General features: G+C 48.4%; 1 long non-coding RNA gene across 2 annotated transcripts; it reads right to left on the reverse strand.

Annotated features, from left to right (window-relative positions):
• Positions 1–20,520: 20,520 nt before the first annotated feature.
• LOC123188728 (uncharacterized) lies at positions 20,521–25,596 on the reverse strand. Of its 2 annotated transcripts, none has more exons than XR_006495131.1 (3): positions 25,121–25,596; positions 22,008–25,062; positions 20,521–20,652 (listed from the first exon to the last, which is right to left on the reverse strand). It is a non-coding gene; the product is annotated as an uncharacterized lncRNA (long non-coding RNA). The 2 variants fall into 2 exon arrangements; XR_006495130.1 differs by having other exon boundaries at positions 20,645–22,217; positions 22,322–25,062.
• Positions 25,597–26,453: the final 857 nt, after the last annotated feature.

The following is a 26,453-nucleotide window of genomic DNA, read 5'->3' on the forward strand; positions in this document are numbered from 1 at the left end:
AGAAAATGCGACCAAGAAACAAGTGAATTATTGAACGGTGGATGAAGACCATCCTAAGAAAAAAATCAGTAGTGGCAGCAGCAACCACTGAATAATCCATCAACTCCCCGTAAAGTTGTTGTAGGTTCTTTACATGTACATATCTAATTTTCTTTACACATGACGGTCGCATTGCCACTATCATATTTGCAGGCAATATGGTTTTGAGGCTAAGGGAGTCCATCTCAATAATACACAGGATGTGAGATCGCATACCCTTGATTCGCACCCAAAAAACAACACAAAGATCACACACTCCATTACTGAACTCCGACATTCTTTATGAACCTTATGTGACCTTCTCCCTGCCTTTATGGTGACCTTCTCCCTACCTGTGTGGTGACCTTATTCCTCCACAAAGGAACAAAAGAAATCAAGTTCTTTCACCTAAGGAACAAAATTTTCTTCAATCAGGAACTAAAAAACTGAGGACATATATAAAAAAGCAACATCATTATCTTTTAACCATGGACAGTAGCAAGTTGAAACACAAAAACAAAGACAATAGCAGCTAAACTCTACCGATATGGAGCCTGGCAAAGGGGAGATGCACCTCTGCTAGGGCCACACCCATGGCACGGGCGAAACATGCAAATTTTTCATGGAAAAAAGTCATGCTTTATTACATTTTGGACTTTTGCTTATATTATATATGAACTTCTTTCCTCATTTTATGAATTGTTTGGTTAAAAAAATTAATTGATGTTCTGATGAACTTATTTTTGGCATCTATTCGATGAACCTACAGGGGCAAAAGGTTTGTTACAGTGGATGTGTTGAACATACACAAAGAGAATGGGGAAGGAGTAACAAGTAACAATTTTGCTCATCATTTTGCCCCAGTTGCTTCTACTGCTGCTGCCAGGGTCATCAGCACACTCCATGTTTCCTGTTAGAGCAAAAAACATAAATTAACACTTGGCATGGTACCACAAACTTTGAATGCCTCCAGATTAGGATTATGGTCTTCACAACAGCAATAAGTGTTGCACCTACCTGGCACCAAGGGAAAGAAAGGAGAGGTGGTCCTCGTGTACACCCTGTAGCTCGTCAGCCACTTGCCACTCATGGTTTCATCAGCTCCCGTATCAGCTCCAGGCTGCAACAAAGAAAGCGCACACACAAGAACGACAGGGTTAATAACATCCATCCATCACCAGCAGCAAAGAAAGCGCCAAATCAAATTGAAACCCAGAAACATCAAGACAGGATCAAATCACACAAATTCAATAAAAAATTGCAATCTTTATCTTGTCCAAATTAACAAGAGATCTGCCCAGTAAAATAAGCAACTTGTCTATCTAGAGTCTAGACTGTACAGTTTGAAATTCCAATCTTGTCTGCAGAATATTGACAGGAAGGGGGAGGATGGGGAGAAGAGCATACCTAACCTAACCTCGGTGGTCATCCATCCCCATATGTATGACCTGCAGCCGACCCACTCCTCTGCTGCGGTTGCGACTGCCGGAGCCCGAGGCACCGCGTCGACGACCGGCAAGATCGTTTCTGTTGTTCAGCTATATGTAGTAGTTCGGGGTTCTCACAAAAGCTAGAACTGTCGAGAAGGGATGACTGCTCGGGAAAGATGGCGTGAAAGATGGACAAATGCCCTTGTCGTTTAACAATCAGTAGTCACATAATAGTCTGTTAAGAATGCTAACAACTCACGCCATCATTCTAAGTAGAAAAGTCTTCAATCAACAAGAGAAAATTCTTTTACTTCTAGCCGCCTTCACCGTGTCAGATAAGACATTATACTTTACCTAGTGCATGTACTTATCAGGTGCTCAGTATGTTTTGCAGTTCTTTTTTTGGGGACCAGATTTTTGTAACTTGTAACTTGTAAGTAAAACAACAAGCATGATCTACTAGACTAATTAATGCCCCTCTTTGCTTCAAGAATGGTAGTGCAGCTGAGCTGACTCAGCAGTGCACATGCTTAGGATGATGATCTTGACTGAATATTAGTTAATCAGACAGTAGCTAGGATGAATCGATAAGAAGATGACATGAACACTACAAAAAAATACACTTTCGTGATGATACGTGTTTGTCACAGTAGGTCACGTTTTCTGTCATGCATGTACATCCATGACAAATTTATGACAGAATCAAGATAGTCATACATGTGCTGTCGTAGAAGTGTTCCATGACATTACCAAAATTATCATCACGGAAGTGTCCACTTCCATGACGATAAATCGCGCGTCACATAAGTGCTTTCGTCAAGGGTGACCGACACGTGGCATCCACCGTAACGGAATGTCGTTAAGCTATCGGGTCCGGTTTTGGATCCGATAACCCGTTAACAGTCCCGACCAATGGGGATTTTCCACATGTAAAATCATCATTGGCTGGAGGGAACACGTGCCGGCTCGTCGTTGGGACAGATGTCATCCACTCATTGGACCCAAAGCGCCTATGATACGTCGACACGTGGCACGGCCCAACAAAGGCCCATTCCTATGAAAAGGCCGGCCCATTTGACTTGGTCATAAGGTGGCGGGCTGGCCCATGGCAAGCCTGTTAATGGCATGTTCGCATATAGCCCATTTACATCCCGCTAACCCAGGGCCTGTTTACGGCCTATCCGAATTAGGCCCAGTAGCGTCATCTGGGTCATCCAATATAATTCCAGCCCGTTTTAACTTTCGGCCCATGTATGGCCCATGAGGTCTTTCGGCCCATATGAGGCCCTTAGTAACCCTCGGCCCATTAACGGCCTGTGGTAAAACTGGTCCGTAATGAATAGTGTATCACTTTATACCCATTAACGGCCCATTATAGCTTTGGGCCGTTTCCAGCCCATGTTACCTTTCGGCCTTCTCAGGGCCCATTTATTCTTGGGCTCATTTCCAGCATTCGTTTACTTTCAGCCCGCTACTGTCATTTTCTGCTTGTGGGCCAAATTCAGCCTGTGGTTACAGTCGGCCCATTTGTGGCCCGTTAATACGTTGGTCCATTTTCATAGCGCCATCAAATACGGCCGATTAACGACGGCCCGTTATGGTCGGCCCATGAACGGACGATTTCAACTCTAGCCCATTTACGGCCATAATGTGGTCTGTTATTGGCCCATGTTTGGCCAACCGATCATATGGCCCGTAGAAGGCCCATTGATGATACGACCCGTAGAAGGCCCATTGTGTCTACGACCCGTATAAGGCCCATTGTTTCTACGCCCCGTAGAAGGCCCATTGTTTCTATGGCCCTTAGAAGGCCCATTATTTTTACAGGACTGTGTTAACTACAGTAAATATGTAGCCCATGGTTAATGTGGCCTAGTTTTTAAAAATAGGCTATTGCGGCCACTAGCAAACCGCGGAAAAAGAACTGCACTGACTACAAGAAAACAAATAAACAAGACAATAAGGAAATAAATAGGCAAGCAACTTACGCTAGGCTGTCACGGCTATTACACATATTACATCCACTGGGCATCAAAGTTCGCCACAAGTGCAAATATAGGGAACAAAGCAGCATATAAACACTGCAGCAAAACAAGTCCAGAACTGAAACCACTTCAGAAGAGCTCAAGAAATAATATCCTGGGTACCCATAATGCTGGCAAGATGCTTAGCAAGCTTATTAACTTTCTCTTGTTTGGCGCGTAAATCCTCCAGCACTTGCTGTTGCACCAGAAAGTATGCATCTGAATTCTGCAGGGACTTCCTCAGTCCTTCGGCTTCCTGTCGCATAACATCTGATCGATGTCTTTCAACTTGAAGTTGAGACTCAAGAAGCCGAACTGATTCAGGCAGCGAGTTCGAAGAGCTGGTGCCAGCAGTAGTAGCCAGCAACTCGAACACTACATCAAGACAGGACTTTGGGGTTGTCTCAGTGTCTTCAATATAGTTTTTATCAGCTTTCTTGGAGACCAACAGGGATGTCTCACTATCTTCAACCTTATCTGCATTACTTCCTATACCATTGCATAACGGGGTACTCTTCTCCAATATTTTATCCGCATTCTAAAAGAGAAACAAACAAACACATCGCAGGTTTACAATGTAGTATATGAAACTCGTTTTGGTAAACCAGTTCAGTAGTAAGGTGGACAGGATAACAGCATGAAACAAACATATATCTATGTAGTATGGTCACTGTATGGTCTATATTATTCTAGTTTATGTTGCCAAATCAAGATAGATACGATTTGAATCATATATATTTAAGACAAAGCAGCTTAGACAGAATATAAGTGTGGGAAACTACACAGCAATAACAACACTTGTAAGGTGCATGGCATGAGAATATAACTGTTTATTCAATTGAAACCGAAATCAACATAGAGCAAGTTACAACAGCAAACACGTTAAAGAAACAGGTTTAAAACATACCTGTTGCGCCATTAGAGTTTCAATTGCATCCTTCAAATTCGAAATTAGTTGGTATGAGTAAATACAGTGATGCAAGAGTAAAGTAGTATGAACCATAGCTATGGAACCTGACCTGAGAACAATTTTTCTTCTGCTTTAAGCGTTGACTTGGGGTTCGAAGTGGTGGTCCTCACGCTTTGGGCACTACAGTTGCCTTACTAACTGCTCGTGTTTTGGTGCTCTGTGGTGGAGATGGTGATGTGTCAACAGGAACTGGGTTACTATCTGCTGGGGTTGGGGTTAGAAGGGGTGTTGCTGGTTCTCTGTCCAACTGGGTAGGGGTACAATCTGCATGAGTCTGGGTTATGTTGGTGGGGCTGGTTCTTGGGCAAGTACAACCGTGATTCTATCTCCATCGACAGGTAGCATAGTCTTTTCTGAAGACCGTGCTTTTACTCCCACAGATACCGCCATCACCCCCTCCAATTGAAATGGCTAATAAACAAGAAAAGTAATTGAATGTACAGACATTGTAAGATAGACAGGTGCAATGGATAGTAGGGAAGAAAACAGGACATGAAATAATTCACATTTATGTTGTCTAACCAAATAGAATAGTAGGACATAATTTCACATATATGATGGCTAATTAAACAGGATAGCATGACACAATTTCACATGTATGATGGCTAACTAAACAGGATAGAATGACATACTTCAAAATATGATGACATGATATAACTATACGATGTGTCTATTAAAGTGGTTGGCATGCCATAAATCACAAACATGTCGTCGACGGAAACATGATGGCATTATATAATTCACGGATAGAATGACATAATTCAAAATATGATGACTATGTGAACAGGATGAGATGATATAACTATATTATGTATTTAGAAAATGGGTTGGCATGCCATAATTCAGATACATGTTGTCTATGTAAACATCATGGCATGATATAATTCAAATATATGATTTATATACTAAGGAAGTGAGCAGAGGGCAATCACATATATGATGTGTCAACTAAGGAGATGCCATTCAATATCGTGTATATGATGTAAAAACTAAGCATTGCAATACAACATATGCATGATATGAGTAATATAACCCTGCCAAGTTTGAGCATACACCTCAAGGGGATAATAGGACTGGTCATCTGCCTCTGAATCCTCCTCTGAAGAGCTATCTGTAACTAGCAAGATATATGCTTCACCAGGTAGCATTGTCTGCTCTGAAGACCTTGTTTTCACTCCAGATTTCTCCATCACCAATTCAAATGGCTGATGCACAGGAAGAGCAGTTGAATATACAAACATTGTCGACAAAAGCAATGAGAAATACAAAAAAGGACGGCAGGATATAATTCACATATATGACGCTTGGATAAACAACATGACATTGCATAATTCACATATATAATGCCTTGCAACAAGATAGCATTGCATAATTCACATATATAATGTCTTGCAACAAGATGGCATTGCATAATTCACATATATGGTAATTAGACACTAAACAGGTGGCATTCACACAAAGCATGTCTAAACTAAGCAAATGACATAGCAATGCAAGATACCATACGCACGATATGAGCATCATAACCCTGCCAAGTTAGAGCGTGCACCTCGGGGGGGGGGGAATAGGACTGGTCATCTGTCTCTGAATCCTCCTCTGAGGAGCTATCTGTAACCAGCAAGACATGCGCTTCATCAGATAGCATTGTCTGCTCTGAAGACCTTGTTTCCACTCCAGATTTTTCCATGACCGTGTCGAATGGCTGATGCACAGGAAGAGTAATTCAATGTACTAAAATTGTTGACAAATTTAACACGTAATAAAAAATGATGTCATGATATAATTCACATATAAAATGACTGGCTAACCAGGGTGGCATTGCAAAATTCACATATATGATGCCTGGCTAAACAAGATGGCATTGCATGATTCACATATACGATAAAGAGACTAAACAGATGGCATTGACACAAAGCATGTCTAAACTAAGCAGATGACATCTTTGATGTATACAGTAAGCAATGCAAGGCACCATATGCATGATATTACCAACATCAGCATGCCATGTTAGAGCGAAGACCTCATGGGGTAAATAGGAGTGGTCTTCTGCTTCTGAATCCCCCTCAGAACAATTATCTTCCTCTTGATTATGATCCGAAATGGGTGTAGGGGGCTGCCTTTGCACCACCATGGAGCGATGTCTGCACGAAATTTTATTGCCACGCAGGGCTCGTCTCTTTTGCTCTACATGTTCAGTTCCATTGTGTACAATAATTGACATGCATAGGAATAAAACATAGTGAGATTATGTAAGGAGTGCATGCACAAATCCAGAGTGATGATAGCAAACTGTGGATAGACCCAAAACAAATGATAGCAGGCAGATAATAGCTTTAGTTAAAAAATACAAATAATGGCTCCTTTAATGTTTGTTTGCACCCAACATGAAACTCATAGTAGACACCCGAGATTAACCAGATAGTAGACAGATAGTACTGATTGCTACCCCAATATGTACCCCACAACCATTTAAAAACTCAAGTTTCAGCATAAGTTTGGTCCTGAGTCGGAGTCTAATAGGTGAACACGACGATAAAGTAGCATGCCATCATATTAAGCGATGCATAATGTAAGCAGAAATGGAAGAGTGCGACCTCTCTTGCGGACCCGTGTAGTCCTCAAGGTCATCTGCTCAGTTAATGATGGTAATGCAGTTGTCGTGGCTGCGGGCGGCGGGGAAGAAGATCTGAGGCGGCGAAAGACAGTCTGGAGAGCGTATCTCTGCTGTGGTGAACCCTTCCGTCGTTGGAGCAGCTGAGCTGGGGTGGAACACAGCACTGTAGGAGCAAGACAAACCACACAAGGTTTTCTTTGACACATATCTGTAACAGAAGTAATTGTGTAAGGGCTTGTTTGAATTTGAGGATTCTAACACTGCAGGGATAGGAAATAGACAGGAATAGGATAGGAATGCACGTGCAAAACAGAGAATTTAAAAACACAGGATTTCTGCCAATCTAGGTGTTTGGTTCACAAGAATTGGAAGATCATAGGATGCAAAGAAGCATGTAGAGATTAAGTCAAACCACAAGAAGTGTACAATCTCATTGGCGAAGCCATGTTGATCTCAGCGTGATTGGGTTGGTCGGTGAGGATGCTCCGGCTGACTTGGCTGTCGGAGGAGGGGAAGAAGATCTTAGGCGTCTGGAGATGGAGCCCGAGGTACTGCTCCACTGTGATGGAGGGTTTCGTCGTTGGAGCAGCTCCGGTGAGTTGTACGATGCCGAGACTGAAGCAGGACAAGAGAGACAACGTTAACCTGAGTGGAATTCTAATAGCATCTCCAATAGAGGACGTAAAATACATAACCACAAAGTGCTAGATGTATACATCAGCCACTCATCTCTGAACTTAACTGTCGAAACTGAATTTAACTGTCGAAAATGAACTTAACTGTCGAAACTGAATTTTGCTATCGAAACTAAATTTTACTGTTGAAATTGAATGCACTAGAGGTGAGGCTACAAGTCAGTCGACTGACTTTTTCATCTATGGTCAGTCGATTTTGCAGCCGTTGGATACGAAATCAAGGGCCTGCAGTTCATCTTCAACCTACACCCCCGTGAGCCGCCAGCCACCACCGGCCAAACAGCCGCCCCTCGGCGCCCGCGGTCGGCGGTGTGTCGCCCCGCCCGCCCTGAAAACACTCCCCACCACCGGTCCGCCACAAGCGTCGCTTCAACTCCATTCGTGAAAGTGTTCAAAATGGATACATAGATATTTGTAAAGTACATACGAACCTGAATGTAGCAGATCCGTTGACTAAACCTCTCCCTAGAGCAAAACATGATCAACACCAGAACTCTATGGGTGTTCGATTCATCACAATGTAACTAGATTATTGACTCTAGTGCAAGTGGGAGACTGCTGGAAATATGCCCTAGAGGCAATAATAAAATGGTTATTATTATATTTCCTTGTTCATGATAATTGTCTATTGTTCATGCTATAATTGTGTTATCCAGAAATCGTAATACATGTGTGAATACATAGACCACAACACGTCCCTAGTGAGCCTCTAGTTGACTAGCTCGTTGATCAAAAGATAGTCATGGTTTCCTGACTATGGACATTAGATGTCATTGATAGCGGGATCACATCATTAGGAGAATGATGTGATGGACAAGACCCAATCCTAAGCATAGCTCAAAGATCGCGTAGTTCGTTTGCTAGAGCTTTTCCGAATGTCAAGTATCATTTCGTTAGACCATGAGATTGTGCAACTCCCGGATACCGTAGGAGTGCTTTGGGTGTACCAAACGTCACAACGTAACTGGGTGACTATAAAGGTGCACTACGGGTATCTCCAAAAGTGTCTGTTGGGTTGGCACGAATCGAGACTGGGATTTGTCACTCCGTATGACGGAGAGGTATCTCTGGGCCCACTCGGTAATGCATCATCATAATGAGCTCAATGTGACCAAGTGGTTGATCACGGGATCATGCATTACGGTACGAGTAAAGTGACTTGCCGGTAACGAGATTGAACGAGGTATTGGGATACCGACGATCGAGTCTCGGGTGAGTAACGTACCGCTTGACAAAGGGAATTGTATACGAGATTGATTGAATCCTCGACATCGTGGTTCATCCAATGAGATCATCGAGGAGCATGTGGGAGCCAACATGGGTATCCAGATCCCGCTATTGGTTATTGACCGGAGAGTCGTCTTGGTCATGTCTGCGTGTCTCCCGAACCCGTAGGGTCTACGCACTTAAGGTTCGGTGACGCTAGGGTTGTTGAGATATTAGTATGCGGTAACCCGAAAGTTGTTCGGAGTCCCGGATGAGATCCCGGACGTCACGAGGAGTTCCGGAATGGTCTGGAGGTGAAGAATTGTATATAGGAAGTCCAGTTTCGACCACCGGGAAAGTTTCGGGGTCACCGGTATTGTACCGGGACCACCGGAAGGGTCCCAGGGGTCCATCGGGTGGGGCCACGGGCCCCATGGGCTGAAGTGGGAGGGGAACCAGCCCCTGATGGGCTAGTGCGCCCCCCTTGGGCCTCCCCCTGCGCCTAGGGTTGGAAACCCTAGGGGTGGGGGGCGCCCCACTTGGCTTGGGGGGCAAGCCACCCCCTTGCCCCCCCATCTAGATGGGATCTAGAGGGGTCGGCGCCCCCCTGGACCCCTATATAAAGAGGGGGGAGGGCTGCGCACAAAAAAAGCCCCTGGCACCTCCCTCTCCCTCCCGTGACACCTCTCCCTCTCGCTGAGCTTGGTGAAGCCCTGCCGAGATCACCGTTGCTTCCACCACCACGCCGTCGTGCTGCTGGATCTCCATCAACCTCTCCTTTCCCCTTGCTGGATCAAGAAGGAGGAGACGTGTTCCCAATCGTACATGTGTTGAACGTGGAGGTGTCGTCCGTTCGGCACTCGCTCATCGGTGATTTGGATCACGACGAGTACGACTCCATCAACCCCGTTCTCTTGAACGCTTCCGCTCATGATCTACAAGGGTATGTAGATGCACTCCCCTTTCCCTCGTTGCTAGATAACTCCATAGATTGATCTTGGTGATGCGTAGAAAATTTTAAATTCTTCTACGTTCCCCAACATAAACACAGCGCGCTGTACCGCTGCACCGGTGTCTCATTCCGGACTGCGGGTCTTTTGAGCCTGCCTGGCCTCGCGGCCCCTTGTTGGCTAGTCGCCGCAAGCTCGGCCTTCCACCTCGAGGACCTCCCCTGCAAAACACGGTTGTTATATGGCAATCAAAAACACGCAAGGATGGATCCCTTTTCAAAGTGTTGGGACTTCGGTCTCAGTTACCTGTGAGGCTGGAAGTAGCCCAGGGTAATCGGCCGTAATGGCCACCAAAGCGTTGCCGTTACTCAATTGGTAAAATACCCCATCAATCAGCTCCACGGATACGTCCGGATCCTCCTGGGAGGCCGGGTCAAGGGACCGTTCCGAGTCCTCGTGTTGTGGAGGGGGGTTGTTTATCTCCCTTACAGCCTGGCGCAGCTCCTGCGTGGAAATTGCTAGACTAAATACTTAATTATGGGAATATGAAACGGATGGGTGCGAAAAGGTCTCCACTTACCCAGCTCGGAGGATTGTACATAGAAAAACCGCCCTACGGGTTGACACGGAGGAATTCCTCCTCTTCTTCCTTGTACAAAGCGGATAAGATCTTTACTAGATCAGCAACCGATCCCGGCCCTTTACGGCCGTAGTGGGTGGCGTCATCCTCCCCGTTGAAATCCCACATGGGGTGGCCTCTATACTGAAGCGGCTGCACCCCCCGCATAATACATATGGCCATGACTTCGATCATGGTCAATCCGGATCGAGCTAACGAACTTACCCGGCTCATCAGGTAAAGAACGTCCCTGTCATCTTCCTCCAGGGAGCTCCATGGACGCCAGCTCCGGCACTTCCTCAAAGGAGCGTTGTCGAACTCAGGAAGGTCGATTCGAATAGGATCCGGGAGGGGGACGTCTTCTATATAAAACCATTCTGAAGGCCAGTCTTCAGACGTCTTCTTTGGGGTACCGGACAGATATCCGGTCCCGGCAATGCACCACACTTCGGATCCGCCCACTTGATATATTGACCCCTTCTGAGAACGGGGCACAAGGCAGAACAGCTTTTTCCACAGCGCGAAATGAGCCTCACAGCCTAAAAACAGCTCGCAAAGGGCTATGAATCCCGCGATATGCAATATGGAGGCAGGCGTAAGATTGTGCAACTGGAGGCCGTAGAACTCCAGGAGCCCCCGGAGAAACGGATGAATTGGAAATCCGAGCCCTCTTACCAAATAAGGGACAAGGCATACACGGTCTCCCTTGGAGGGATTGGGAAGGCTCTCCGCTTGCTCTCCGCCATTATAGGTGGCAAGCCCGGCTCGAACCGGGACCATGTACGCCGGGGGAAGAAATCCCTTGGTCTGAAGCATCACTAATTTGCTGTGCGGGACGGAACATCTCTCCCAATCTCCAGGCTTGGGGCTAGGGAGGCGAGAGGAGGAGTTGCGTCGACCGGCCATGATGGAATGGATCTCTATCAGATGCGCTCCGATGAAGGCTCGCCAAGGGAGGATGGTGTGATTTGGATCTGAATCCTCGTCTTCTTAATAGGCAGCTCATTCACACAGCTAGGGGGTAAATGTGAAAACACCCTGGCTCTTCACATTTGCTCGACACGTGTAAAGTGGCCATTATTGGGCGTGGGAGCCAAGGAGAGTAACATTCACAAGAGGCCGGACACTATTTCAATAGGTACACGGAATTCGAAGAGGAACCCGCCTTGCAATGCCGAAGACAATGTGCGCACCAGACTCATCATCATTTAAGCCTAGTTCGGGGGCTACTGAGGGAGTCCTGGATTAGGGGGTATCCGGACAGCCGGACTATATCCTTTGGCCGGACTGTTGGACTATGAAGATACAAGATTGAAGACTTCGTCTCGTGTCCGGGTGGGACTCTACTTGGCATGGAAGACAAGCTAGGCAATATGGATATGCATATCTCCTCCTTTGTAACCAACCTTGTGTAACCCTAGCCCCTCCAGGTGTCTATATAAACCGAAGGGTTTTAATCCGTAGGACAACATACAATCATACCATAGGCTAGCTTCTAGGGTTTAGCCTCTCTGATCTCATGGTAGATCTACTCTTGTACTACCCATATCATCAATATCAATCAAACAGGACGTAGGGCTTTACCTTCATCAAGAGGGCCAGAACTTGGGTAAAACATTGTGTCCCCTACCTCCTGTTACCATCAGGCCTAGACGCACAGTTCGGGACCCCCTACCTGAGATCCGCCGGTTTTGACACCGATAGTCGAGAACTACTCGTAACAAGGGAGCAGCAACCAAGGCTACGGAAAAAAAGAGGGCTCACCGCCACGCAGAGACCTCGAAAGATCTCTCATGGGCATGCAATGGCTCCCAGGAGCACCCTAGATGCAGAGGTGAACATGCCGAGCGGGCGGCGCTGGAGTCGTTATCCCTCGACGGCATGCCCGGTCAGCTCAATAAGCACCCCAATAAGCAGAAGGAGTTCATCCACCGCTTGGTGGAGCTGCTGAAGGAGAGCCTCGACGACATGCCTGCTGAGCTCAATGAGCAGGGGGAGTTGACTGTCGGCTTGGTGATGCTGCTGAAGAAGAGCATTGCCTCAGAGAAGAAGGCGACCGGTGAAATCCTGCAACTTTAGGAGGACAACGCGAAGCTCTGCCACGAGCTCGACCTGCTAAAGGAGGAGAACGCCGGCTGGAAGAAGCTGCATGAGAATAGTAGTTCCTCGATGAAGATGTTGCATGCCCTCATCATGGAACAGAAGGAGGAGTTGGCGAAGCTCCGCATCGAGCACCCGGCTGATGTCAAGGTACGTAATGCGGCCGTGGAACAGATGATGAAGGCTCGCGTCGAGAAATCCCGCGTCATGGACACAATGATGAAGATGGCGGAGGAGACGCGCAAGGAGATGGAGGTTGTGGAGGCGATGAAGAAGCAGTTATGACTCCGCGGCCAGCAACCCTTCATGTAGTGAGAGCAGCACCCCAGACTTGTGTGTGCGTCTTCCTTCTTTTTAGGGGGTGATAATCCTCCTTCTTCTTTTGCTCCTGTGTTTCTTATTTTGCTTCGGGTGTTTCACCGCACGTCTCACCTTCTCTGCGAGGCATGAATAGAACAATGCTAAAAATGAGATGACTAGCAAATTAGATCATTCTTTTTCGCCAATAGAACAATGCCTCTTGCTAGTAATATATAATAAGAGTAGGGAGTAGAGGATATGGCACTGGGGTGCCGTGTTTCGTGCTCCTCCGTCGTACTCCAGGTCGTCGGCATATTTATACGAGCGGTCAAATCACAAGGCCCCGCCTTCCAGCAGTAATGATCCGTCAAATCACAAAGGCCCTCGCCTCTCGTGAAAAGGACCAAGCTAGACTGCCCCGCCCTCTAGCCTTTTAAAAAATGTATACATTTGTATAGTAGTAGTAGTATCGATGGATTGCGCCATGAAGCAAAACTAACAAGATGTAATTAAAGAAAAAAGGAGGTACATATAGAGAGCGCTCGTCGCCAAATTATGCATATACTATATGACACTACCCACTATGAAGGTACTAGTAACATAGACTAGTAACTAGTCTATGCTACTCTCCACTATGACCAGCCAAAGTCGAGGCACGGATACCAACGAGGGCCTGGTTGTGTCTATACTTGGACAACTCACCCGACTGCATGCGCACCAGGCAGACGAAGCTCGTGTCATGTTGGTGCCGTGTGCGGCTCGCACATTCATCAGTCTTGCTATAAGTCACAGTAGATGCTATATAGGTCCGTTGGATCTTACATCAAGATCCGTGCAAAATTTTCTTTTCAGATTTTTTTTCTCTCTTAAATCTTAGTCAAGTGAGACATTGCCACGCCATTAAACATAGGCTCAGGCGCCATTAATGGAGACCTTGGGAGAGAGGTGGATGGCAGATGGAGGTCAAAGGGCTTGCATGCCTCCCATACTCAAATAGCTACCCTGCATGGCGCCTCCTAGCTAATAAAAAAGGGGATGTGTGGCGGCACGTAAGTGGTAAATAGAACGCCCACGGTTTCAATAATACTTGTGTTTCCGATTGTAACATGACAACACTTGTTCCAAAATGACTTTGTTGATTGTTAATGTGTGCGCCTTCGCAAATCGGACAGCAAAATTACCATAGTATGTTGGTGCCATGTCATGACAGCAAGCCAAGTTTCATGATTTTCATGCGTGTTTCATATTTACATGAATTAAAAAACCAAGTTTCTCAATGTTTCCAGCCGAGCCATGATGCCCAGATGTTTGAATTTCATTCCCATTTCTGGCATGGGACCTAGAAATTTACCCGAGGACACATATGTGATTTTTCAACCAGCTTTGATGCACTGGAGCATGTGCTTGTATTTAAAATTTGAATTATGCACACAAAGGTGACACGTTCCCTCTCAGAACCACGAGCCTTCTTGAGAGAAGCTCCGGTTCGTCGAGAGACAACTGTTCGTCGAGATGCTGACAGTCCCGGGCCCACCAGGTCCATGGCCTAGGTTTTGCTGTTTAACATGGGCAACCCACGACATGTTTCAACATTTTTTGGATCCAGCAGGTATCAAGCGGCCTCTGGGCCTCCCAACCTAACTTGTCTATAACATCAGCAACTCAAGTTATGTTTGTTTTTTCAAGACGATGCACAGCTCAGTTCTATTTTTCTAAAAGAATGCAAAACTAAACCTGTTTTCTATAAGAATGCAAAACTGAACCTATATTTATATCTTATTTTATTACATATATATATATATTATATATCATATATATATCACATATATATATATATATATATATTAGAAACAACATAAGTTTCCGTTAAACCTTTCGTTCGTCCAACTATTTTATAGACCTCCCCACTTCCTTTATTTTTCGTTTTCATTAATCCTACATCTGAATTTTCTCTCACTTTCTTTTTCGATGTAAACTGAGTTTTCTCCCATTACTTTTCCCTAGAATCAACTCAACTGTCCCATGTCTAGCTAAAAAATAATAATACCCCACATACTATTAAGTCATCAAATTTAAATGATATTTTATTTCGTAAGTTGAAAGTTCTTACAAAATAATAATAATAATTGTTTATATATAACTTGGCAAGTTAACTTCTAGTGATTGCGTACATAAGCTTGAAAAGATTTTACTGACCAATGCAATAATAGACGTGTAATCATGTGTTTATGTTTTTATAACATTTCTTCGTCTAGCCCAACATAATATTTTCACCCAGCCCAGCAAGTCCGTGGATTTCGAGAAAATGCAAACGGGCTTTAAATTCTACCATATATATAAACGGGATGCATAGATGCTACATCATTGTTTCACCCATCCCACCAAATAGACTAAAAAACAAATGGACTGGCTGACATGTGGGCCAGTAGGTCGAAGCCTAAGAAGGCGTTGTATTTACATCCAACGGCCGACATTCTTCTTCAATCTCTCATCTTCTTCCCCCAGCGCTGTCGGGACCGCCTGCTCCAGCCTCCGGCGTCCAGCGACGTTGTTTTGTGCTCCTCGGCGAAACGCTACCCCGCCGGCGGCCAGGCCATCCCTCCACTCCGCACCTCCTGTTATTCTCTGCCGAGTGTAGGCCCACCCCGCACCCGAACCAGTCAAGTTTCCCACTCCTCTCCGTCTGCGACTCCACTACCGCGTCTTCCCCATCTCCGGGTCGTTCCAGTCTGGGGCCTCGCCGTCGTCCACCGCCTCGGTGTGCTTGGCGCGGCGTGGTCAACATACGAGAGTCATCGGAAGAGGACTGTACGTGGAGAGCCTGACGGCTGGGACCCACAAGGTCCATGGTTGCACACAAGGAAAGTTCCTCCTTATTACGCACTGTACGTGGACTGTACGTGGGAAGGGCTTCTATATTTCGCAAAAAAAACGTTCCCCCCGCTGATAGGTCGGACCCACCAGCTATATCTTCGCATGCAAGGAAGTGCCTCCTTATTACGCACAAAAAATGAATACCCCCTGCTAGCTGGGACCCACCATAGTGGGTGGCTGACTTGTGGGCCTACTAAGTCGACGGGGACGGAGGGCTTTGTCAACTTAGTCAATATGAATGATTCTAGCTCCAGTGACCGTACGATGTCCATCCAACGGCCATAGTGCTTCTTCAACCTCTGGTCTTCTTGCTCCAGCCGCCCAAAGCAGCACCGGTCGTGCCACATGCTCCTGCCCCGCGTGGCCGGCTGTGATGCCGCGGAGGCCTCACCGCCCCCTACTACTCCCACCGCTGACCAGGGCATCCCTCTACTCACCCACACCCCCTGTTATTCTGCGGCAACGTCAGCATCACGCCGCAGCCGAACCAGTGAACCCTCGTACTCCTCTCCGCGTGGGCATCCACTGCTGCGTCTTCCCCGGCTCCGCGTCGTCCCCTTCCTAGGCCTGGCCGTCGTCCACCGCCTTGGTACTCTCGGCACGGCGTGGTCAATGTGGTCAATGACCGACTTCCATCAAAAGAGTACTGTACATGGAGAGGCTGACAGCTGGGTCCATGGCCACAGCCTAGTTTTTTTGTAATTTGCCAAGTAAGTCGCTTTGTCTGGCCTATTGGCCTGCAAATCTTTCAAGACGAGAAGAGCTTCATTCGGCTGGCCGAGAAAATGGCCTATCAGTAATGAGAAATGGGCTGTACATTTTTAAAACACATCAAATCGGCAATTAGTTTCAAATTTATTTTTTTTCATTTCGAGATTTTAAATTGCATTGATTTTTGTGCATGGACAATTTGTTGGATTTACATTGATATATATTTATTTTTAAAATCAGAAATCAGTTTGAACGTGACTCAAAATTTCAGGACTAAAAAGAGTTTCGACCGCACCGAAATATGCAAAATTTTGTATATTTTTTTAACCGTGGCCACAATATGGGTTGTAATGCTAACAAAAACAATATGGACTCCAAAAAAATCTTAAAAATTAGCAAATGGGCTATAAATTATTAGAAATAATGGCAGATGGGTTGTATGATGTTTTCCACATATTTGGGGCTTTCTTAAAAAAAGGTTGACGCACAAGCAGTGACTGTTGGATGTCCATCCAACGGACGTCATGCTTCTTCAATCTTTGCTCTTCCTGCTCCAGCCGCTCAAACAAGCGCCGGCGGAACTGCCTGCTCCCTCCTCCCCGCGGTCGGCTGTGCTGCCGCACAGGCCTCACCGCCCCACCGTACTCCCATCGCTGGCCTAGCCATCCCTCTACTCACCCACACCTGTTGTTATTCTCCGGCGACGGCAGACGAACCAGTAAACCCTCGTACAGTCGTACTCCCCTCCATGTGGGAAACAACTGCCGAGTCTTTCCTGGCTCTGTGTCGTTCCCTCCTAGGCCTCATTGTCGTCCATCGCCCTGGTGCTCTCGGCATGGCCTGGTCAACATGGTCAACGAACGACATGTATCTAAAGTGGACTGTGCGTGGAAGGGCTGACAGTTGGGTCCACGGCCGCACGCAAGGAAATGTCTCCTTATTACGCGCAAAATAATGATTCCTCCACCTGACATCTGGGACCCACCGAAAGGGTCTCTGTATTTCGCGAAAAGAACGTTACCGCCGCTGACAGCTCGGACCCACCAGTTATATCTTCGCACGCAAGGAAGTGCATCCTTATTACGCACAAAAAATGAATACTCCCCCTTCTAGCTATGACCTAGTATAGTGGGAGGCTGTCTTGTGGGCCTACTAAGTTGACGGGGATGGAGGGCTTTGTCAACTTAGTCAATATGCACGATTCTAGCTCCATTGACCGTACGATGTCCATCCAATGGCCGTAGTGCTTCTTCAACCTCTGGTCTTCTTGCTCCAGCCGCCCAAACCAGCGCCGGTCGTGCCTCGTGCTCCTGCCTCCCGTGGCCGGCTATGATGCCGCGGAGACCTCACCGCCCCTACTACTCCCACTGCTGGCCATGCCATCCCTCGACTCACCCACACCCCCTGTTATTCTGCGGCGATGGCAGCCTCACACCGCAGCCGAACCAGTGAACCCTTGTACTCCTCTCCGCGTGGGCATCCACTGCCGCGTCCTCCCTGGCTCCGCGTCATCCCCTTCCTAGGCCTCGTCGTCGTCCACCGCCTTGGTGCTCTCGGCGCGACGTTGTCAATGTGGTCAACGACCGACTTCCATCAGAAGAGTGCTGTACGTGGAGAGGCTGACAGTTGGGTCCACGGCCGCAGCAAGGAAGTGCCTCCTTATTACACGCCAAATAAATATTCCTCCACCTAACAGCGGGGACCCACCAGACGGGCCATCGTATTTCACAAAAAAAGCATTTCCCCCTGACTGCTGGGACCCACCAGCTACATCTTCGCACGCAAGGAAGTGCGTTCGGGCAAAAAAATAATTCGCCCCCCTGACTGCTAGGACCCACCAGCTACATCTTCGCCGCAAGGAAGTGCCTGATAGTCGGGACCCACCTGGTCGAAGTGTATGTAGCGTTGTCATTCTGGTCGTGAATGTGTACGTACATACTGGTCGATGTAGAGGCGCGCACGTGTCGTAGCAGAGGCGTGCACGTAGCATGTACACATACGTACAGCGGCCAGGGTGCAAGAAAGTAAATACGGCCACGTACGTACATACGGGCGGGGTCTCGAACGCCTACTCGCGCGTACGTACGGCCAGGGCTCGTGTACATGGCTTGGTCGGAACGGAGAAACAACATCGTCGTCGTGTTCATGGGGAGCCAACCGGCTGGGTCGGAATGGAATGTGTCATCGTGTTCATCGGGAGGGCTTGGGCGGAACAACCGATGGAAACGAGGCCTGGCGTACCGTAGAACGGAGGAAATGGCCTTTTGTTCGACCAGCCACATTCGAAACGGGATCCTGTTCATCAGGAGGGGTCTGGCGTATCGCAAAATGGAGGAAACTGACCTCCTACGGTCGAAATGGGGGTCCTGTTGATTGGGAGGGGTGTGGCGTACCGCAAAACGGAGGAAACGGACTTGCGTTGAAGCGCTACGGTCGAAACAGGGTCCTGCTCATCGGGAGGGGTGTGGTGTACCGCAAAACAGGACTCCACGGGATACTGTTCATCTCCACCGTCGACCCCATCCAGCCTCCACGGGCTACTGTTCATCCACCGTCGACCTCCTCCAGCCTCCACCTGCGACTGTTCATCCACGGGCTCCTATTCATCCAGCCTCCACCGCGCGCTAATCCACCGGCTACTGTTCAACCAGCCCTCTCCACGAGCTCCTGTTCAACCACCCCTCCATGGGCTACTATTCATCCTGCCCTCCACCGTCTACTGTTCATCATGCCCTCCATGGGGTGGTCCTGTTCATCCTGCCCTGCACGGGGTCCTGTTCATCCAGCCCACCGGCTCGATCGATCGAGGTCCTATTCATCCAGAGGCAACACCACGGGGTCCTGTTCATCCACCCCCACCGGGAACTGTTCATCCAAACCCCTCCAGCAACGCTCACTGTTCATCCAAAGGCAGCATCGATCGGCTTCACTTAGCAGCAGTAGCGAAGGAATCGCTCGATCGGGTTCAATTAACAGCCATCGATCGAACGCTCGGGTTCAGTAACGCGTAGCCTGCAGTGCAATCGCTCGGGTTCAGTTAGAGTCCAACGCCTCGCTCGGGTTCAGTTAGAGCCCAACGCCTCGCACCCACATGCGTGCGTGTACGAGAGAAACGCGCATCGCTCGGCCCCGACCACCCACCGTAACCGGGAACACCCCGATATTTTCCTCGCCCTCGCTTCTACCACGGTTTTTTCCGTCATGGACGGCCCAAAAAATGTCATGCAGCTGCGTCTCCGGCCCGCCCAGGATGAAAAGCCCATTTTTTATCAAGATTTTTTATCATAGAAATAGGAGCGCACCACATCTATGATGATACCGGGTTTTGTCGCAATTATCGTCATAAAAGTGTCATAAGTATAACAGAAAAGATTTTCGCTTGACCCAAAATGTCACGAATGTGTCTTTTTTGTAGTGGAAGGACTGGCACCCCGGTATATACTCCCTTCGTCGGGAAAAAGTTGTCCAGCGCGCAGTGTACTGGTGTTTTTTACAAAAAAGTCCTCGGTGTTTTAAAACTGTCTCAAATAGATCCATGTCTCCATCTTCTTCCTCTGTCGTCCCCGTGCATCGCCTGGGCAGGCGCGGCCCAGCTGATTTCGCCGCCGCCCACCAGCACGAGCCCACTTGCGCCTCTGATTCCACCGCCGTCGCCCACCTGTACCTGTGTGATTTCGCGCGTCGACACGGGTGCCGTCGTAGGATTCTTCACCTGCGCCGGCCAGGACGTGCACCATCCAGGAACTGCTCCGCCGCCACTAAGGACCCACGCTGGAGCATTCTCCTCCCGCCATGACCACCTTCACGCGTTCCCCTCCAGCCACGATCCGCTCCGCGTGTTCCTCTCCTGCCAAGATCCCCTCCGCATGTCGTCAGAGCCTCCTGCCGTGATCCAGTTGAGGTCGTTCTCCTCAAGCTCCGCATGCTCCTGGGTGTCAATCACCTGGAACAGGAGTGCGTGCTGCTACTCATGTCCTAGGCCGCTTCCTCGCGCTCGTGCCCGCCGCTCCTCTCTGGCGGCTTCCGCAGGCAGGGCCATGCGGGTCTGCCCGGCGGCGAGACGACCGGACGCGTGATCGAGCCACGCCCCTCGCCACCACTTCCTTTTTCCGCCCCACCCCTCGCCGCTGCTGCTGCCCGCCTGTGCCGCAAGAGGTAAAGTTCAGTGCTGTTGCCTGTAAAAATTCAGTGTGCACATTTAAATTCAGTGATGCTGCATGTACTACCAATTTTGATGAAATTGAAGTTCAAATTTAAACTGAAGTTCAAATTCCTGTGTGGTCTTCAACTACAGCGACCAGTGTGGATCCAAAAGACTGCATTTATGTTTGTGTATGTTTGGCTTTGATGAAATGCTTGCTTGCTGAAATTTTAGCATCAACAACTATGGTTGAATGATGAACTAATTATAATGGTCAGCAATCTATCAATTTATTTTGGAAACAATTAATATCATTCCACCAGATTACTCAAGGTTGGACTATATTTCCAAATATTTTCAGCTACTGTATCTTGATTCATTTTGATTCAACAAACTACAGTAAACTAAATTGTGCATAATTATGCAATAAACTACAGTGAACAATAGTAGTTTATTCCCTCTCAAAGTCAAACTGAATTTTTTGAATTTAGTCAAACTGAATACTCAGACTCAAAAAATGGGGAGGTAATTAAGCCTTTGAAAAGTGTACTGCCAAAATGAATGAGCAAGCTTGTTAGAGGTAAAGAGAAGAGCATTAGTTCAGTTATAAGAAGAAGCTGAATACTTAGCCTCATTTATAAATCAGAAATTTAGTTTGGATCATCTTTTGTCATTATGGCAGCCATTTGTAGTTTGGGTCTTCTTCTTCTTTTTCTTTTTCTTCTTCTTCTAGACATAGCCCTAAAATTTCTACTCACTGATTTGACAAGCAATACTTCTAAAACTCTTAAAACTTTGGATAGCTGAAAAAGCTCACATCATCTAATGTTTTGACCAAAACTCTGTCAACATTCAGTTTTGACCAAGAAACAGGGGAGCAGGTGGGAATTTGTACAGTAATAGCAAGTTGCAAAATGGTGCTAGTAAATTCAGTTCTACAAAAAACAAGAATGAAACAGGGCGGTGTTGAGCATGTCCTAGCACTAGCAGCAAATTCAGGCCAGATTTAGCCAAATTGGAAACATTATTTCTGAAACTATGCATAACTGAAAATTATTTATGAATAATTGGAAACAATTCAGTTTGTTATAGGAACAACCATTAGAAAGAAAGAAGAATAAAGTGCATCCAGAATCATGTACTCCTAGTTAATTTACCAAGCATTTGAGGTGCATCAATCAGTCCCTACACTACATCAGCACCTCAAATCTGCCTGCTTGTTCATTGTTCAGACAAGTTGAGACCATCATCAATAGGCAGGCAGACGGTTCTCCAACCCAGTTGAATCTTGAATGAAGCACCTCAATGCAGTAGTAAGCTGAACATGTGTTGGAGATGCTCAACTCTGAACTAACCTGCCTCTTCAGTGTCCCTAATTGTGCAGAGTAATCCTAATTCACCCCATCTGCCTCTCAGACCAAATGTACAACTCAAAGTGCATCAGCTGCTTCCTAGCAGCATCAACTTCAAAGTCATTAGCCCTGTAAAATTGCTTACAGCAAACTCAAAAACGCCAATCCTTCAAAGAAATGGCCATCCATTCAAGATTCAACTTGGTTGGAGCTCTGTTGAAACGGAAACAAACACAAAAGACTGTCAAACAATTTCTCTACCAACAATTTCAGTTCTGACACAAAAATCAGTTTTGAAGGGGGGGGGGGGGCATAACCGGCCAAGAAGACGTCGCGGCACTTAAGATCCGGATCTTCTTGTGGCAATGGATCCGCGGCCGCCTCCCGTCCGGCGTGGAGGTCCTCAAGCGCCATGGGCCTGGGGATGGGATGTGCCCCCTATGTGACACGGCGGAGGATGCCAATCACATCTTCTTCTCCTGTTGCACGGCACAGTTCCTATGGGCGTGTTTTCGCGAAACGGTTGGGGGACAGTGGTGTAATAACAACTTCCTGGACTTGCTTGCGGAAATCCAGGCCTCCCATCCACGCTACAGACATATTAGATGGCTGTGCGTTGGGGTGCTGGCTTGGACGTTGTGGACGGTTCGCAATAAGCTTGTCATTCAGAAGGTGCCTCTTCGACGTGCGACTGACTCCATCTTCAAAATGTGTGGTTACTTGCAGCTCTGGCGGCCGCTTAGCCGCCCTCCGGACCGGGATGCCATCGACAGACTCCTCTCCGACCTTCGTTCGTTGGCCTTCCGCCTGGCACCGCCGCTCCCGCCGCCTCCCCCGGAGCCCGACTAGAGGCGTCTCTCTCCCGGCGTGTGTGCCGCTTTTTGTGTGTGTGTTGGGCTTGTTGAGCTGTGCCCTCAGCACTAACCCTTGATGCTTGTTTGTTCCTGGACTATGTGTGTGTGTGTGTCCTTGGTGGTGTGAACCTTGTGGATGTTGGCTTTGGCATTGGCTTTATCTATAAAGCGGGGCGTGAGCCTTTTTCGGTAAGACGTCGCGGCCCCCATATTCCTCATCGAGCTCGGAAGGGGGAGCTTGTTGTCATCGGGCCCGTCGGCTACGTCTCTGCTGGTGGTGGCCCAGATCCGGCGCGTCCGCGAGGTCGTTGACGCACCGCAGCATGGCGGCGGGCACGCCGACGCCGAAGGTGACCTCCTTCGCGGCATGCTCGTGCGCCCACTGCTGCTACTCGCCCACGTCGCCGCCACGGGCGAGCTGCCGCCCCAGCCCCGATGAGGAGGACTTGGAAATGGCCGCTCTGAGCAGATTAAAAGAAAGCATGAGTCTTTTGCTTGCCATGGATCACCATAGGGAACAAGGAGGGGAACAAGGAGAGGGAAGCTTTGGGGGAGGCATGGGGCGGGAAAGCTCCGGCGACACGGGGGGCTGCGGGGGAGCTGCGGAAGCGCGGGGGAGCAGACTTCCGTCGCGACAGAGGAGCGTGGGAGACGACAAGGAGCTGCTGGTTTGTGGGGAATTCGCTGGGGGGTTTTCCAAAAAAACACCACGGAGACAACTTTTCCCGGAGGGAGGTCGTGTAACAGAATAATCATTATTGAACTGATGAATTCGAGCGGTTGTACTCATTCTGTCGTTTTGTTGAACTGATTGTTTTTTTATTAAAACAACAAATAAGATCCCCTCCCGCTCTCTCCCCGTTCAGCTGGCCACTCCAGCCGTCGACCGAGCTGCTTGTGGCCGATCCCTCCACCCACCTGCCTCCCTCCCGGCAACCCAGGCCCTACCCTAGGCGTGACGATGGGCGCCGGGACGCGAGCAAGCAAACTCAAAAACGCCAATCCTTCAAAGAAATGGCCATCCATTCAAGATTCAACTTGGTTGGAGCTCTGTTGAAACGGAAACAAACACAAAAGACTGTCAAACAATTTCTCTACCAACAATTTCAGTTCTGACACAAAAATCAGTTTTGAAGGGGGGGGGGCATAACCGGCCAAGAAGACGTCGCGGCCTCCATATTCCTCATCGAGCTCGGAAGGGGGAGCTTGTTGTCATCGGGCCCGTCGGCTACGTCTCTGCTGGTGGTGGCCCAGATCCGGCGCGTCCGCGAGGTCGTTGACGCACCGCAGCATGGCGGCGGGCACGCCGACGCCGAAGGTGGCCTCCTTCGCGGCATGCTCGTGCGCCCACTGCTCCTACTCGCCCACGTCGCCGCCGCAGCCCCGATGAGGAGGACCTGGAAATGGCCGCTCTGAGCAGATTGAAAGAAAGCATGAGTCTTTTGCTTGCCATGGATCACCATGGGGAACAAGGAGAGGGAAGCTTTGGGGGAGGCATGGGGTGGGGGAGGCATGGGGCGGGAAAGCTCCGGCGACACGGGAGGGCTGCGGGGGAGCTGCGGAAGCGCGGGGGAGCAGACTTCCGTCGCGACAGAGGAGCGTGGGAGACGACAAGGAGCTGCTGGTTTGTGGGGAATTCGCTGGGGGGGTTTCCAAAAAAACACCACGGAGACAACTTTTCCCGGATGGAGGTCGTGTAACAGAATAATATTCTGTTACCATTATTGAACTGATGAATTCGAGCGGTTGTACTCATTCTGTCGTTTTGTTGAAGTGATTGTTTTTTTATTAAAACAACAAATAAGATCCCCTCCCGCTCTCTCTCCCCGTTCAGCTGGCCACTCCAGTCGTTGACCGAGCTGCTTGTGGCCGATCCCTCCACCCACCTGCCTCCCTCCCGGCAACCCAGGCCCTACCCTAGGCGTGACGATGGGCGCCGGGACGCGAGCAACGGCAGCGACGCTGCTGCTGGAGATCGTATGGTGGAGAGAAGTCTGGCGTGGGTGCATACATGCGTGAGGCCGGAACAGAGGCGCCCTGCAGCGGGCAGCGCCAGGGCGAGGAGGGGCCACGACAAGCTCCAGCCGTAGAGGGCGCAGCGCGCCCCAAGAGCACGTGCGGAGTTGGATGGAGGAGACAGCGGCCACGCGCGGCGCCGGCGTCCGCCTCAGCGCATCACGGACGGAGCAACTACCACCTGCAAACTGCACCAAGCGAGAAATCAGCGGAGAGAACTCAAGCGAAGGCACAAGGATGGCTTACCTGCGTGGTGGGGGAGAGCGCGAGGGTGGAGGGAGGCCGCCATTTCCAGCCTGGGGTCGGGTCGAGGTGGTGGTGGAGTCTGTTCGGGCGGGAGGAGGAGGGGAGCGGAGCGAGCCTCCATCTCCTTCCCCTTTGTACTGGTGGTAAGGCGTCGAGCTGTGATGTGGTCGAAAGGATTAAGTGACCACTCCACTGATTTCGTTTGCCTTACCATCCTGGGAAGGAAGGGCACAGGACGGTGGCGGGTCCCGCCGGAGTGGGAGGGGGCGGTCGGGACAGCGAGAGGCTCCGCTGCTTCATGTTTGCGCCTTGAAACGAAACGAATCGAATCGCCCTATCTTTTTGTCATGGCTCGTCGAATCAATCGAATCCAACAAGCATTGACTGGCTGCGGAAGGATTTCTTGCTTTCAACACTGTGTGGGCGTTTCGGTGGGATCTGATCCGACACTAGAGACTGGGGATCGAATGAACTGTGGCTCCTAGTTTGAACATTCTTTGTTTATTCAGCCGTGATGGGAGCGATGAACATTGATTTGGGAGGGAGGATTGGCAGGCAGGCCTACTACTTCACAGGCCGATTCTTTTCAAAGCGCTCTGTATGGTGCTGGTGTTGGTGTCAGAACCGGCAGATCTCGGGTAGGGGGTCCCAAGCTGTGTATCATGGATCGATGGGTAACAGGAGACAGGGGACATGATGTTTACCCAGGTTCGGGCCCTCTTGATGGAGGTAAAACCCTACATCCTGCTCTTGTTTATATTGATGTAGTATCAAGTACAGAGTTGATCTACCTCGAGATCATATGTTATGGTCTAAAACCTAAGGGTATGATAAATAACATAATCCTGATCTATCGACTAGCCTGGCCTCGGTTTATATAATGTACCGAAGGCTTAGGATAACAAGAGTCCTAGTCAAATACGTCGGTGGAGAGGAGTGTTTGACTCCATTTTTACCATGCGATGCACATATATATTTGATTATCTGGTATGAGCAGACCCTTGTCAGATCATGTCGATGAGTATATAATTGATAAGAGAAATCAAATTTCTCTCGTAAATATATATTTGGTGATCTTTAAGGGAAAAAGGGAAAACATATTATGTTTATGAATTTTCAGGCCTAGTCACGTTAACACATGCACTTTGTTGATCAAATGGATTTAGTAGTAGCCGATCAACCAGTTTGCTAATGGAATAAATCGTGTGTGCATGCACGGTCCAACCGGTCAACAACTATCCAGGCAAACATTTGATGTGTTGAAGTAGTAAAATCTTGTACAGGCCTGCTGCTAAGTTGGACGTGCTGATGTTGGTACAAAACCAAGGTTCAT

Source organism: Triticum aestivum, chromosome 2A, assembly GCF_018294505.1.
Source record: "Triticum aestivum cultivar Chinese Spring chromosome 2A, IWGSC CS RefSeq v2.1, whole genome shotgun sequence".
Taxonomy (NCBI): domain Eukaryota; kingdom Viridiplantae; phylum Streptophyta; class Magnoliopsida; order Poales; family Poaceae; genus Triticum; species Triticum aestivum.